This window comes from Andrographis paniculata, unplaced genomic scaffold (assembly GCF_009805555.1).
Source record: "Andrographis paniculata isolate CXL003 unplaced genomic scaffold, ASM980555v1 Contig65END, whole genome shotgun sequence".
NCBI lineage: Eukaryota > Viridiplantae > Streptophyta > Magnoliopsida > Lamiales > Acanthaceae > Andrographis > Andrographis paniculata.
In genome coordinates, this window is record NW_026137601.1 from 5,814,111 (window position 1) to 5,827,957 (window position 13,847).

The 13,847-nt window shown below is 30.4% G+C and overlaps 2 long non-coding RNA genes across 2 annotated transcripts; both read left to right on the forward strand.

Annotated features, from left to right (window-relative positions):
* Nucleotides 1-2,669: 2,669 nt before the first annotated feature.
* LOC127262437 (uncharacterized) lies at nt 2,670-3,789 on the forward strand. Its single transcript, XR_007841130.1, has 3 exons — nt 2,670-2,775; nt 2,926-3,089; nt 3,637-3,789. It is a non-coding gene; the product is annotated as an uncharacterized LOC127262437 (long non-coding RNA).
* An 8,789-nt stretch (nt 3,790-12,578) lies between these two features.
* On the forward strand, nt 12,579-13,340 carry LOC127262439 (uncharacterized). Its single transcript, XR_007841132.1, has 3 exons — nt 12,579-12,688; nt 12,810-12,865; nt 13,223-13,340. It is a non-coding gene; the product is annotated as an uncharacterized LOC127262439 (long non-coding RNA).
* The last annotated feature ends 507 nt before the right edge of the window (nt 13,341-13,847 follow it).

Consider the following 13,847-nt stretch of genomic DNA (forward strand, 5'->3'; position numbering starts at 1 on the left):
GAGTATTATCTTCTAATAAATTCGAGTCATTCACGAAGGCTATATATTGTTATACATATGAGTAACATGTACAACTAATTTTATGTGTAGTTGTAGGTTTAAATCATGAATGCAATTTTTAAAATTTCTTTGTTGACAATTTTGTTTTATTTACACAGGAATTTTATTTTATTTTTGGCGATGAAGACCCTAAACACTTGTATGAACAAAAGCTAGGTGGAGGATTGTTAATTTTGACATGTGATATTTGAGCCGCAAATTGATCCAAAGGCCAAGTAAGAACCAAGCCAATTTTCTAAGGCCCACGGATCCACTTTCGAGATTAATCCACATCTGTCCGATGGAGGGTTTTTTGTTACCTATTGATTCCGACCTAATATATATATATATATGTTGTATATGCGCAGCCATTACTCATTCATATCTTCTCTATCATCTTTCATTCTCTCTCAATGGTTATTCTTTCATTTTTCTTACTCTCTAATCCTATCTCTAAGGTAAGTTCTCTCAGTTCCTAGCTGTGTATTTTGTGAAGTTTGAGGACCGGTGATCTTGTTTCTGGTGACGCGTAGACTGATTATGTCTTCTTCATCCTTTTGTTTGATCATTTATTTTGTGAGTGGTGTGTTTTTGTGTACCGTAAGTCAAATAAATCTAGGGTTTTGTCTTCAAAAGTAAATCGATAGTTGCGAGATGATGGGAACTAGTGAGTTGTTTGATCACATCTTTGGGTATTGGTTCTTGTCATCTATTTTTTGAATCGTTTGTATGTTGGTGTACTAGGGGCTGAACCACTATACACTTTTTTAAATCATTCGTGATATAGTATGTTTATACGTGTGCCATCTAATGATATGTCAGGCGTCGTCAAGGTTTGGATCATTGAACATGTCATTAATCGCTATGTTCGTAATATAGTATGTTTATAAAAATGTACATCGAATATTATGTTGACAATGATTAATCTCTATCATATATTTTGTCTTTCCATAGCCATTCAATTATAATTTTTTTACCTTAATAATAGCTCCTATCATTTCCACTTGTAATGTGCTGAACTTATTGGCATACTTTCAAGGTATACTAAGAAAAATTAGAGATGCTAGGACAACAGAACCTGGGGTTGTCTCTGTGAAAGAAACCAGTTGGACCTTATCATGGGCCACAATCTGTCTTCCTGTGCAATATTGCGAACCCACAATATACAAGGTTTCTTAATTTGCTGACATCTATATTGATTTTCCGTTCTTGTTTGATTGGAGATTACCTTTTGGTTTGTCTACATGTGTATTATTTATCCATTGCCTTGTTTATAATTATTTATTTATTTATTTATTGTGTAGGGTCTATTTGAAATTGTTTCAATAGTTTGTACATTTGTTCAGTTTAAAACGTCACATCAAATGATTATTTTTTATAAGTTTCTTTCTATCTAAATTTTTGTTCTCCTAGCTTTGTTTTTGATTGGCTAATTTGTTTATCCATTATGATTATTGTAAATTTATACGTGTACAAGATGAACATTGAATGTCTCACAATTCTATATTGTCTCTATACAAATCTACACCAATCATTTATCGAAAATGTTAGACTTCGTGTATATTTTCTACTCTATCTACAAATTTTAATCGTTCGGTTATCAAATGTGAGAGTGTGTGCCTATAAATAATAACACAAACATTCTCCATCAATAAAATTTGATATCTCATGATATCATACATCCAAAAGAAGACGAGAAAAACAAGCATTACCTCTGACCAACATTTACTTCTATAATGTTCACTCCCACTAGTTGAAGCAAGTTTTGTATTTCTACAGCAGTTTTTCCTTCTGCGTCATTGTCCCTGTTTATAAAAAGCTTCTTTTATCTGTTTTTTTTTTTTCAATACCCACTCTACTTGTCTTAGACATTCTCTCAAACAAAGGAAAGAGCTCCAAATACTCAATTAAACACCTGCAAGATGGTTGTAGCAATTTTTTTATTTTTTATTTTTATTTTACACAGATTAGTTTCGAAGTCAAAGGTTTAATTTTCTTGTTGAACGATAACGCGCCCAAAGGCAACTCACATAGAGAGGACTGTGGCGCCAGCTACAAACCACAGGCCCACACCCTCAGGTTGGACTATTGAATGTAAAGCTTAAGATCTAATATTCCAGAGATTTTTATTATGGTTTTGCATTTTTAAAATTGTTATCTAAGTATATGAATTTGATCTAACCTTAAACACTCTTGACCAATTTGATCGATCGAAAAGCATATCTTTACTGTCAACAAAGGGGAGGTAAATATTTCAACATACTAATAATTTCTCTTATGCAAAATCTTGACAATTGCATGTGTATTAAGTGTTTTAATATGTCTTGTATGACTTAATTGCATCATAAACATTTATATGTGTGTCATATAATGGTATGCCACGTGTCGTCAAGGAGTAGATCATTGCACTTATCATTAATCAGTATGATTGTAATTAAATATGTAGTTACATACATGAAGTACATTGATTATTTATGTTGTCGATGATTAATCTCCGTCATACATTTTTCTCTCCAGAGCCATTAAACTATGCTTTCTTTACCTTGATGAGAGCTCCTATCCTTCCACTTTTAATGTACTAAACTTCTAGGCATATTTTTTCAGGATATATTCATAAAAGTAATGGAAGTTGCGACGATAGAACCAGGGGTTGTTTTCATGAATGCAACCGGTGGGATCTTGTTGCTCGCCACAATCTGCCATTATGGGCAAGAATGGGAACACTCAATATATGAGGTTTCTTAATTTACTGACATCTATATTGTTTTTTCATTCTTGTTTGATTGAGGTTAACCTTAGATTTGTTTACTTATATTTTTATCAGATTTTTTGTTATTTATTCATCTATTTAATTCCTTTTATTATAATTATATAATTTTTTTGTAGGGTCAGTTAGAACTTGTTTCATTGGTCGGTACAATTGCTCCATTTAAGGATGGGGTTCTAAGTGGCAAAAAGGTAGGATGAATATCACGTTACTTTGTCCTGATGGGGAGCACTCAGTGGTAGAGTAGAAGGTCCAACGATTGCTGCATGCAGGCGTTGTACATGTTAGTTCTTTTCTTGAAAGATGGTTTTGCATTTGAATCACTAAATTTGTTATAAAGTTATTTGTGTGTTTGGTTGAAATATTTTTGTTGTCTTATACTATTTATCAAATTTGTTCTTTCATAAAATGTTAAATCAAACACTTATTTCTTTATATTATACTAAAATTTTAATTTTAAATTTAAAAATATCGTATCAATACTTATTTATATCACATTATATAATTATATCAATTCAATTTTTTTTACTATACAAAACTCAAACCGAAAATTCAAACCCCAACAAACTAAAATGGCCAAGTTTTGCAGAAGATGATGTGATTTTCTCTTTAGTGACTAATATTGCTATGTAAATAATGTCTATACATCTAATACAATTAGAAGAGTGCTTATCCATTAGTGTGTCTAGGGAATATCTGATTGAAAAAAAAAAATCATTCGTCAAGTGTGCCGGTGATTGTGGCAGGAGTTTGTTTATCACAGTATGTGATCATGGTGTGTCCCTTTCTTATGTCTCATGTGAATGTTCTGTTCTTTCCTTCAATTGCAGATCAATCTTTCTTGCTCGTCCCATGATGAACTATGATGGAGGGAAAATTTAGCACTTTGATAACTTCTTGTAAATTGAGAGTATTGTAGTTGTGTTGCTGTAAACTTAATGTTCTGTTGATATTTATTATGGAGGATGTTGTTATTTGTTGTATATGATGCTCATGTTCTAAAATGTTAATTTTATACTTTCCTCTGCTTTACATTTTCTTCCTCTTTGTCTTAAATTTTTGTAAAAATATTATATTTGATGTTTCAATCTAATACAACACATTTTTGCTGGTTGTTCTACATCAACTTGCATTATCTTTTGCTAATGATACGCCACTAGTATGTTGCATTGACATACCTGGGAATCTACCGATCATCCTCGACAAGGAATTTTATAGGAAAATTTGATTTTTGCCAACAAACGTGATGTTTGGTAGTTTGACTTTTTAAAGGTAGATATTTTATTTTAAAGTTATGAAAAGTTTGATTTAATGCTAGCATTTTATATTGTATAATAAATATTAATGAATTATAATTAGTAAGTTGCTAAATTGCCAAATTGTTGACATGGTTGGCTGAGTGTTGCCTAAGGGATATGATGTTCACCTTTTTTCTTTCTACTGGAGACAGCTAAAGTGTTGATGATGATTGTGTGGATTGTATATAGATGTTTGATCAAACATGTTCGTGTGTATTTTTATTGTTCTCATAGTGGATTGCACATTGGGTATCTGGTTGACCTGAAGATGTGTAGTAATGTATTTCATCTATGTGATTTGTGTTAGCCTTTTTCTTTTGTACAGACAAATTCGACGTGTAATGCTGAAAGGATTAACTATTTAATTTTTTATATATATATGAAATGACGTGTATAACAGTGTATATATTTTAATTTGAAAATAACTTTTATTTAATAGAAATAATATTTGCTTCTCGTGAAGTTGGATGTGGCAATTTTACCTTAGATCATAAATAGTAATATATGATATGACATCATCTGCTTCACACTGCGTCCACGCTCTTCATGTTCTCTATACTTGAACATTTTAAAAATTATAACATGTTATATAATTATAATAAAAGATATGGTAAATATGAGATAAACGGTCTTGTTTTAAATGTTTTAGATGTGCAGAGCCTTTCACTCAAACTATTTAAAGTGAATCGAACTAATTATAGAGAAATCTAATTAAAAGTTAAAATTATTAGAAATGACACCAAATGTTTGAAATAGTTTTTAAGTTTGTATGAAAAATATTGTATAAGATTAAAGGAAATGTTGTTCAAATAATTTTTAAAATTACTTGAACAAACTATAAAATTTTAAATAGTAATGATTATTTTATCATTTAAAAATATTTACCGATAATAATAATAATAATAATAGTTGGATAGCACTTATAATAATTTTCTTGATATCATAAGACTTTAATGAAATAATTACTTTTTTATTAAACAAACTCACCAACCCATCTAAAAATCCATTAACAAATACAACCAACCAAACTTATAATAGTGGTGGGCCGATATATTTCATTATAAAAAGACTAAATCAAAAATCTAATATTTTTCAACATTACTCGACGTTGAATTATATATATATATTTATTAGATTCACATTCTTATCAAAATAATTATAAACCCTAATTGTACAGTCATGTGCTTCATCCTTGCAAATTCCTATATGAAAAGTTCAAATTTGTGCTCCATTTTGTAAAGCTTTTTGGATCTAAATTTGTTATCTTCTGAACTTTGTATCTCTTTGGATGGTTTCTTTGAACATTTTGGGAATTGTATATTTTTCTTAGTTGATTTTTTACACATATTATAACTTTGAATTTAAAGGTTTAATTTTGCAAGTTGAACAATGGGGAGCATAAAGATAGATGCCATAAAGATGACTATGGTTCCCACTGGGAAACTCAGGTTCAAACCCTTGGGCAATATTATTGAATGGAAATCTCAAGATCAAATCTTCGAGAGATTTTTATTATGTTTTTGCATTTTCTAAATTGTGATCTAAGTATACTCATTTGATAGGACCTTAAAGTCTCTTGACAAATTGGGTTGCAGGTTCTACCAATACCAAAAGATTCAAACAAAACATTCTCACTGTAAACAAAAGGAATTGTTAAATATTTGAACATACTACCAATACCATAAGATTCAAACAACATATTCTCATTGTCAACAAAAGGAGTGGTTAAATATTTCAACATACAGATAATTTCACTTAAGCAAACTCTTCACATTGCAACGTGTTTTAAGTGTTTTAAGGTGTAAATCATTGTATTTAGTACGTTGCTACATATATAAATGAACTGCATTAATTATTTGATTTGACGATGATTCTCCATACTATATTTGTCTTTCCATAGTCTTTACCACTTTTAATGCAGTGAACTTATTGGCATATTTTTTAAGATATACTAATAAAAATAATGGATATTACTACAACTATAACAACCAGTGGGACATTATCACGGCCACAATCCGCCTACCTGCTCTACCTGCCTAACCCACAATATACGAGGTTTCTTAATTTATTTATTAATTTTTCATTTCTGTTTAATAGGAGGTTACCTTTTTTTTTTTTTTTTTAATTTTGTGTCTGTATTTCTATAGTTATTTCTTCCATATGTTCTCTTTAAGAAAATGTTCCATTTTTTTACTGACATTGTATTCAACTACTTGCCATTGATGTTACTCCTTTTAGGGGTTGCATTGGTATTCACATCTTGTAATAACACTATAACCATTGAATTAGGTCTTTTGTGGTGTGCCAAGTCAATGGGCACTGGGGAGCACAAATATATGCGGACAATCAGCACATCCGGCTAGGAACCTTTAAATCTGAAAAGAAGCCGCCATGGCATATGATAGCGCTGCCATCCGACTCTGCATGGAACTTCCCGTAGTCGGACACTACTCTCAACGAGACAAACTTTTAGAGCCAGTTCAGCACCCAAGTTCTCCTTCGCATGATCAGATACGGGTCTTACGCTGCAAGGTTTTCTGATTTTTTGCAGACTCAAGATAGCAATCGACACCCTACTTCGCCGAGCTCCGTATCATTATCTGGGATCTGCAAAAAGTAGCTTTTGCAAAATGGGCTGACACAAAGCGACTTGGGGAGGTTCAACTGAGTCGTCTTCCCCAAAAGATATGCAGAGAAGTACTTCTCTGGTGTTTCCATTGCAAATAGAAAAAATAAGAGAGGTAGTGTTAATTTGGGGCTTGTATTCTTCGACTGTTCCTTGAGGTCCTGGATGTTACATGTGTACTTAGTCCTGAGGGAAGTCAATTCAATGGTATAGTGGAGGTACCCACCATCACTGCATCTGCTGTACAGGTTTGTTGCTTTCTTGTAAGAAGGTTTTAGATTAGCATCAGTAAATGTGATAAAATTAATTGCTTATTCAGGAAGCATTAAAATGCCCAAGTTTAGCAAAAGATGTTGGGGATTTCAATTTTGTGACTAAACTTGCTATGTGAATAACATTTATACATCTAATCATTCGGTAAATTAGAAGCATTAGAAGCACATGCTTACATTTAGCTTAGCCATTAGTCTGTCAAGGGAATATTTTATTGAAAATAATTTTCATTTCATCAAGTATGCCATTGATTGTGGCCGGAGTTTTTTTTATCACTGAATGTGATCGTGTTGTGTCTCCCATGGTAAGACTTTGGGCTGCATCCTCCACCCGAGCGGCTAGGGGTGGGTTGAGTTCCCAACCTACTGTCAAGTAATTAATATTATTCAGCGGAAAGCATATGATCCAATATTCCAAAGATTTTTATTATATCTTTACATTTTTTTATTTCGATCTAATTTGATCGAAAGTCCACCTCATCTTTAGTGTTGCCACATCATCGCGCGTGCCCTCACATGCCATTTTCTGATGCCAATTGATAGAAATAACGACTATGGTCAAATTATTATCTAAAATTATATATCTTAATACTAAGCCCCAACTAGCGGAAAAAGATTTACAATTTCCCGTAATTTTTAAGTTAATTGTCGTAAAATTGACAACAAAAATACAATAAATCTATAATTTGATAGTAATGTAAAAATTAAAGAGAAACAATCTACGTGGTTTAGGATAAATATCTTCATCCACGGGCGGCGGGAAAATTTTCATTTATCAAATAGAGTCCCACGTACAGTGCCCAGCAAATGAGCAAATAAAGGCAATTATCAAACTCAAACAAATAATCGCACCAAGCTGCCCCGACAATCGATTGAGGTGGGAATAGCACAACAAAATTAACAAAAATAACAAACTCCAATTAATTTCTTTCTGTGACTTAGGTGGAGGTATAATTGATTTTCCAATCTTAATTTATTGGCTTAACTCCATCTTATGGCTACACATTCCTCCTACACATGGAACTTCTTTCTTAATATATTTTTGATTTGGGCCACTTTTGGATTTAATAAATGAGCTTAATTCCAAGCCAAGCACAAGCTGATCAACTTCAGGCCCAATTTTTCTTATAATACATTTATACTCTTTTTAAATATAAAATTGAAAACAATATAATTAGGAAATTAGGGATTAAGTTTGGTTTGGCGCCGCAATAACTTTTTGCTGGGCACCAAACCCTAGGGTTCTCTCAGGTTATAAATACCCAGCGCGCATACGTCCTGTACGGCGGATCTGGCCGCTTGATTGGTGCCTGAGGAAACTCTGCTTAAATATCTGCCCAGTTTCTCTGGATCGACCACCCACACTACCAGGCTCAACTCCTCAGGTAATTTATATTATTCAATGGAAAGCAGAAGATCTAATCATCTAAGGGTTTTTATTATTGCTTTCTGTTTTTTAAATTGTGATCTGAGTATAATAATTTGATCAAACTTTAAACACTAATCTTGAAAAATTGTGATTGCATATTCTTCTGAGAACTTCAAACAGTATATTCTATTCTCACAGTCGATGAAGAAAAGGTTATATAAGGTTATATATTTCAACGTACTCATATTCCCACTCTTGAGATTGCATGTGTTTCTATTTTATTTTGTATGATTTTCTTGCATTATAAGCATTTATATATATGTATCGTGTAATATTATGCCACGCGTCGTGAAGCTATAGATCATTGCACTTTCCATAAATCACAATGCTCGTTTAGTATGCAGCTACATAAATGAACTACATTCGTTGTTTGTTTTGACAATGATGGACCATAATATGTTTATCTTTCCATAATAGTTAAACTATACTTCATTGCTATGACTTCCCCTTGTAATGTAGTGAATTTATTGGCATATTTTTCAAGATATATTAAAAAGAATAATGGTTGTTATAACAACCCGTGGGACCTTAGCTTGTGCCACAATCTCCCTACCCGTGCAACATGGAGAACCCTCATTATATAAGGTTTTTTTAATTTACTTACATCTATATATTGATTTTTATTCTTTTTGGATAGGAGGTTACCTTTGGTTTGTTTACTTGTATTTACTTGGGTTTTATTTATTTAACTTTTTTCTTGTGTGCGTGCTTTTTAGGTTGCGCTTATATTTAATTTTGGAATAACACTAATTGTTTAATTAGGTGTTTTAAATTTTACCCTTTAAATATATATATATATATATAATTTGATTGTAAACAATTTTCATTCATCAAGTGTGGGATCAATTGTGGCCTGAGTTTGTTTATCTCTGCATCTCCTTTGCACGTTAGTTCCTTTCCTGAAGCAGCATTAAAATCCCCTAGTTTAGGAAAATATCTCGATTTCAATTTAATGACTAAAGTTTCTATGTAACTAATATCTGTGCATCTAAGTATTTGGTAAATTAGAATAGCATACATTGATTTTCTTTGCCATTAGTGTGTCAAGGTAATATTTAATTGAACCCAAATCTTATTCATCAAGTGTTCCATTAAATGTGGTGGGAGTTTGTTTATCATGCTGTGTTTCTTTCTTCTTTTTGTAAAATCATAAGCTGAAATAAATACATGTAACATGTTCATTGTAGAGATATGTAATTTTAAAAAAAATTTGAAAGTATTCAATTCAAAATTTTAAAAGTTTTTTTAAAATCATGAGACGTTCACTTTTAATTGTTTTTTTTTAAATACTGAGGTATTAAAAAATTATGTACTTTAAAATTCTATGGATTTTATGAAATTCTTGTTGAAAATTATGAATAAATAATACAGGGTAAAAATAATAATAATTTCAAAAACTAAAATATACTAGCGAAAAATAATAATTTTAGTCCCGTAACTGGAGACGGTTTTAAAATAGTCACGTAAATGGAAAACTTTCGCACATTTAATCCTCGATGCCTATGTAGCAGCTGCGTGACATTCCGGCGGACACCATGTAGATAATTTATATTTATTCTTATTTTTTATTTTTTTGAAATATATAAATTAAAAAATTTAAAATATAAAAAAATAAAATAAAATTTAAAAATTAAAAATATAAAAATTAAAAAATAAATAAAATAAATAAAATAAAAATTATCCACGTATTCACAAGGTCAACAACACGCGACCTTTAATAATTTGTATATTATATTATTATATTTTATTTTTAATTTTATTATAATAATTTATATAATATTTTTTAATTATATTTTTATATTTTATTTTTTATTTTATTATAAAATAAAAATTATCCATGTATGGGGCACATGACGGACCCGGACCCGGCAGAAATGTGGATAATTATTTTTTTTAATTTTATTCTTTTTCTAATAGGTAATCTTTTTATTTTGTTTATTTTTTATATTTTAAAATAAAATAAAAATTAAAAATGATCACTAAAATAAAGGGTCCACTTACTATATGGGTAGGATTTTAACCTAAATCACTTTGCAATAATACAGTGTGAAGATATTTTGATAAATTTTTAAAATTATTATTATTATTATTATTATTATTAGTATTATTATTAGAAGTAATAAACATTATTATAATATTTTTTAACATTACTATAATCTTTTAATCAAATAATAATAATTTCAAAAACTAAAATATACTAGCGAAATATAATAATAATTTCAAAATTTTAAATATAATATAGCAAATATTAGCAAATTTTTCAAAAATATATAGTTTTAATTGAAATTATTAATTATTAATTATTTTCTTTTACATCAGAAAAATAAATATCCAAATAAATTTCGTTAAAAAAGATATGGAGAGGATTTGAAACTCAAATCACATGACCATGGGACATTGTTGTCTCCATATTTATTTTATTTCATTACCATTTAAGGCAAACTTGTTAAATTAATAATGCATATATATATATATATAAAATTAAAAATTTTAATATATAAAAATAGTATTATGCTACAATTATTATACATCATTAATAAAAATATATATTTTTTATTTTAACTATTACATTTTTTGGTATTTTTATTTAATTATTTAAATATTGTATAAAATTTAAAAATATGTTTCATATAAATTTATACTAATTATATAAAGTCATAGCACAATTATTCTACAATAATCTGAAATTTATATAAATCTATATACAATCAAATTAAATTTATAAAATTCATTTTAATCAATATATAAAATTCATCAAATTCCACATAGACTTGGTGGATTTTTTAAATCTATATAAATATATTAACTTTTTTTAAAATCCAATCAAATCTCAAATGAATACACTCCTTTAGACTCAAGATATTCTTTTTGGTAATCAAAACCAATATATAGTATTAGTATGTTAGTATTATTTTAGAGCATAATCAAGGTTATCACGGCCCCTCGGCCTCCTGGCAGTGCACCAGTATCACAAGACAGCTCGTCTCACTGTTTGACATGGCCGGCGGCCTGGCATCACCGAACTTAACTTGAATTTTTTGAGTCAGTACATGACCCAACTTGAATTTAAAACCCTAAAACCCCGAGGTTGCTGGTACATTTTTTTCCTCTTCTCGTCCTATTTGCCTCTATTTTTTCCACGCGCCATCACTACGGTTGTTGGTCAGTATATGTAAGGTTTTTTTGTATGTTTATTTCTCTTTTCATACCAATTTATTTTGTTGATTTTATATCTAATTTTCTTGATTATGCATGAGTACTTTTAATAATTTTTCATGGATAATAATAATCGCGTTTTGAAACTTTTAAGTTAACATCTTTGTATTTGGTATTTTGTTAGTGATGTTTAATACTTTCATGTTTTAGTAATATGATATTCTATTTTAAACTTATTAAAAGTTCAGTGATCTCGGTTAGTATTTTATATTTTGTATTTTATAATAAATATTAGAAATTTATAATTGATAAGTTGGCCAATTCATCAACATGGCGGGCACTATGTCAACCAAGCGATGTCATAGTCCCTTAGTGCCATGCCCAGAATCCAAACATAACTAACCTTGATTGCAAATTTTATAGTTACATTTGGCGTATGTCTTTTGTTCGTCTATATTGGTTGTAAGAGCGTTGATGCTCACTGTGTGGATTGATCAAAGACATGTTACATCTAATTTTTCCGTATTTTATAAGAGTGGAATCATAGTTTGCATTTTTTTTTTGCTAAAACCTTTGCAATTTCTAGGGTATCAAATATACTGGTTGGATGCACTGATATTTCTAATATGAACAGGCTCCGGCCAATCCATTTATTTGGGGTCCGGTAATGTCTACCCTTATCGGGTCCGGGTCGGGTCTCGGGTCAACGGGTGGATCCTACTTCGACCCGGACCCGATTAATATATTATTAATATATTAATTATATATATGAAAAAAATTAATTTTTAATAATATAAATTATATTAAAAAAATGTGTTTAGTTTTTTTTATTATTTTATTATAATATTTTTGAATAAAATATATAAATATTAAAATATGTCGGATCCGGGTCCAATTTTAAGTTAAATATTAACAATTAAAAAAAAAATTTCGGGTTGGTCGGGTATTGTTCGGGTCGGGTCTTGGGTCAACTATCTGTATTCGGTCGGGTCGGGTCTCGGGTTTGGCTGGACCCTACCATTGCCATCCCTAGGTCTTGCCTACTTCTCAGCTGGTGTGGGTGGGTCGACCTCCAACCCTCCTGCCGAGCACCACCCTCAGGTAAGCATAAGATCTAATGTTGGAGAGATATTTATTATGTCTTTGCATTTTATAAAATAGTGATCTAACTATAAGAATTTGATCTAACCCTAAACACTACCGTTGACAATTGTCCTTGCAGATTCTTCCAATGCGGAAAACTTCAAAATGAAGATTATCTCAGTCAATGAAGGAGAGGTTATATATTTCAACATAATGATGATTTCTCATGTTCAAACTCTTGAGATTACATGTGTTTTTGTTTACTTTGTATGATTTGCTTGCACTAGAAGCATTTATACCTGTATTATGTAATATTATGCCACGCGTCGTGAAGGTGTAGATCATTGCACTTGCCATAAATTGCTATACTTGTAATTTAGTATGTAGCTATATAAAAAAACTGCATTAATTGTTTGCTTTGACGATGATGCTTCGACACATATTTATCTTTCCATAGCCGTTAAACAATACTTTATTTACCTTGATGAGATCTTGTCTTATTCCTACCAGTTTCCACTTTTAACATACTGAACTTAGTGCCATATTTTTCAGGATCTCTTAGCAAAGATTGTTGATGCTACTATCACTGAACCAGGGGTTGTTTTCGTAATAACAACCACTGGGACGTTATCAGGCGCCACAATCCGACTACCTGCGGAATATGGCGAACACAGAATATACAAGGTTTCCTAAATTACTTAAATCTATATTGACTTTTCATTCTAGTTTGCTAGGAGGGTACCTTTGGTTTGTTTACTTGGGCTTTCTTGGATTTTGTTTATTTAATTATTTTTGTGTTTATCTGCGTGCTTCTATATGTTTTTTCATCCATCTGCACTCGTACAGAAAATGTTCCATTTAAATGACATTTTATTCAACTACTTGCCTTTGATGTTAACCATTTTATGGTTGCACTTATATTCAATTTGGGAATGACAGTAATCATTGAATTGGATGTTTTATCAATTTTATGGCCAATTCAATGCTATGCTATGAATTGCACTTTTTTAAAGTACGATTAAATATTTAATCTTCAAGTAATAAATATCGGTACCTTTTGATCAGGAGCATGTTTTTCTAGTTGGTCATCTATCTTTATTTTATATATATATATATATATTTTTTTTTTATGTGCCTGTGTGTTTAGGGTCCGTTTCAAATTATTTCAATGGTCGGT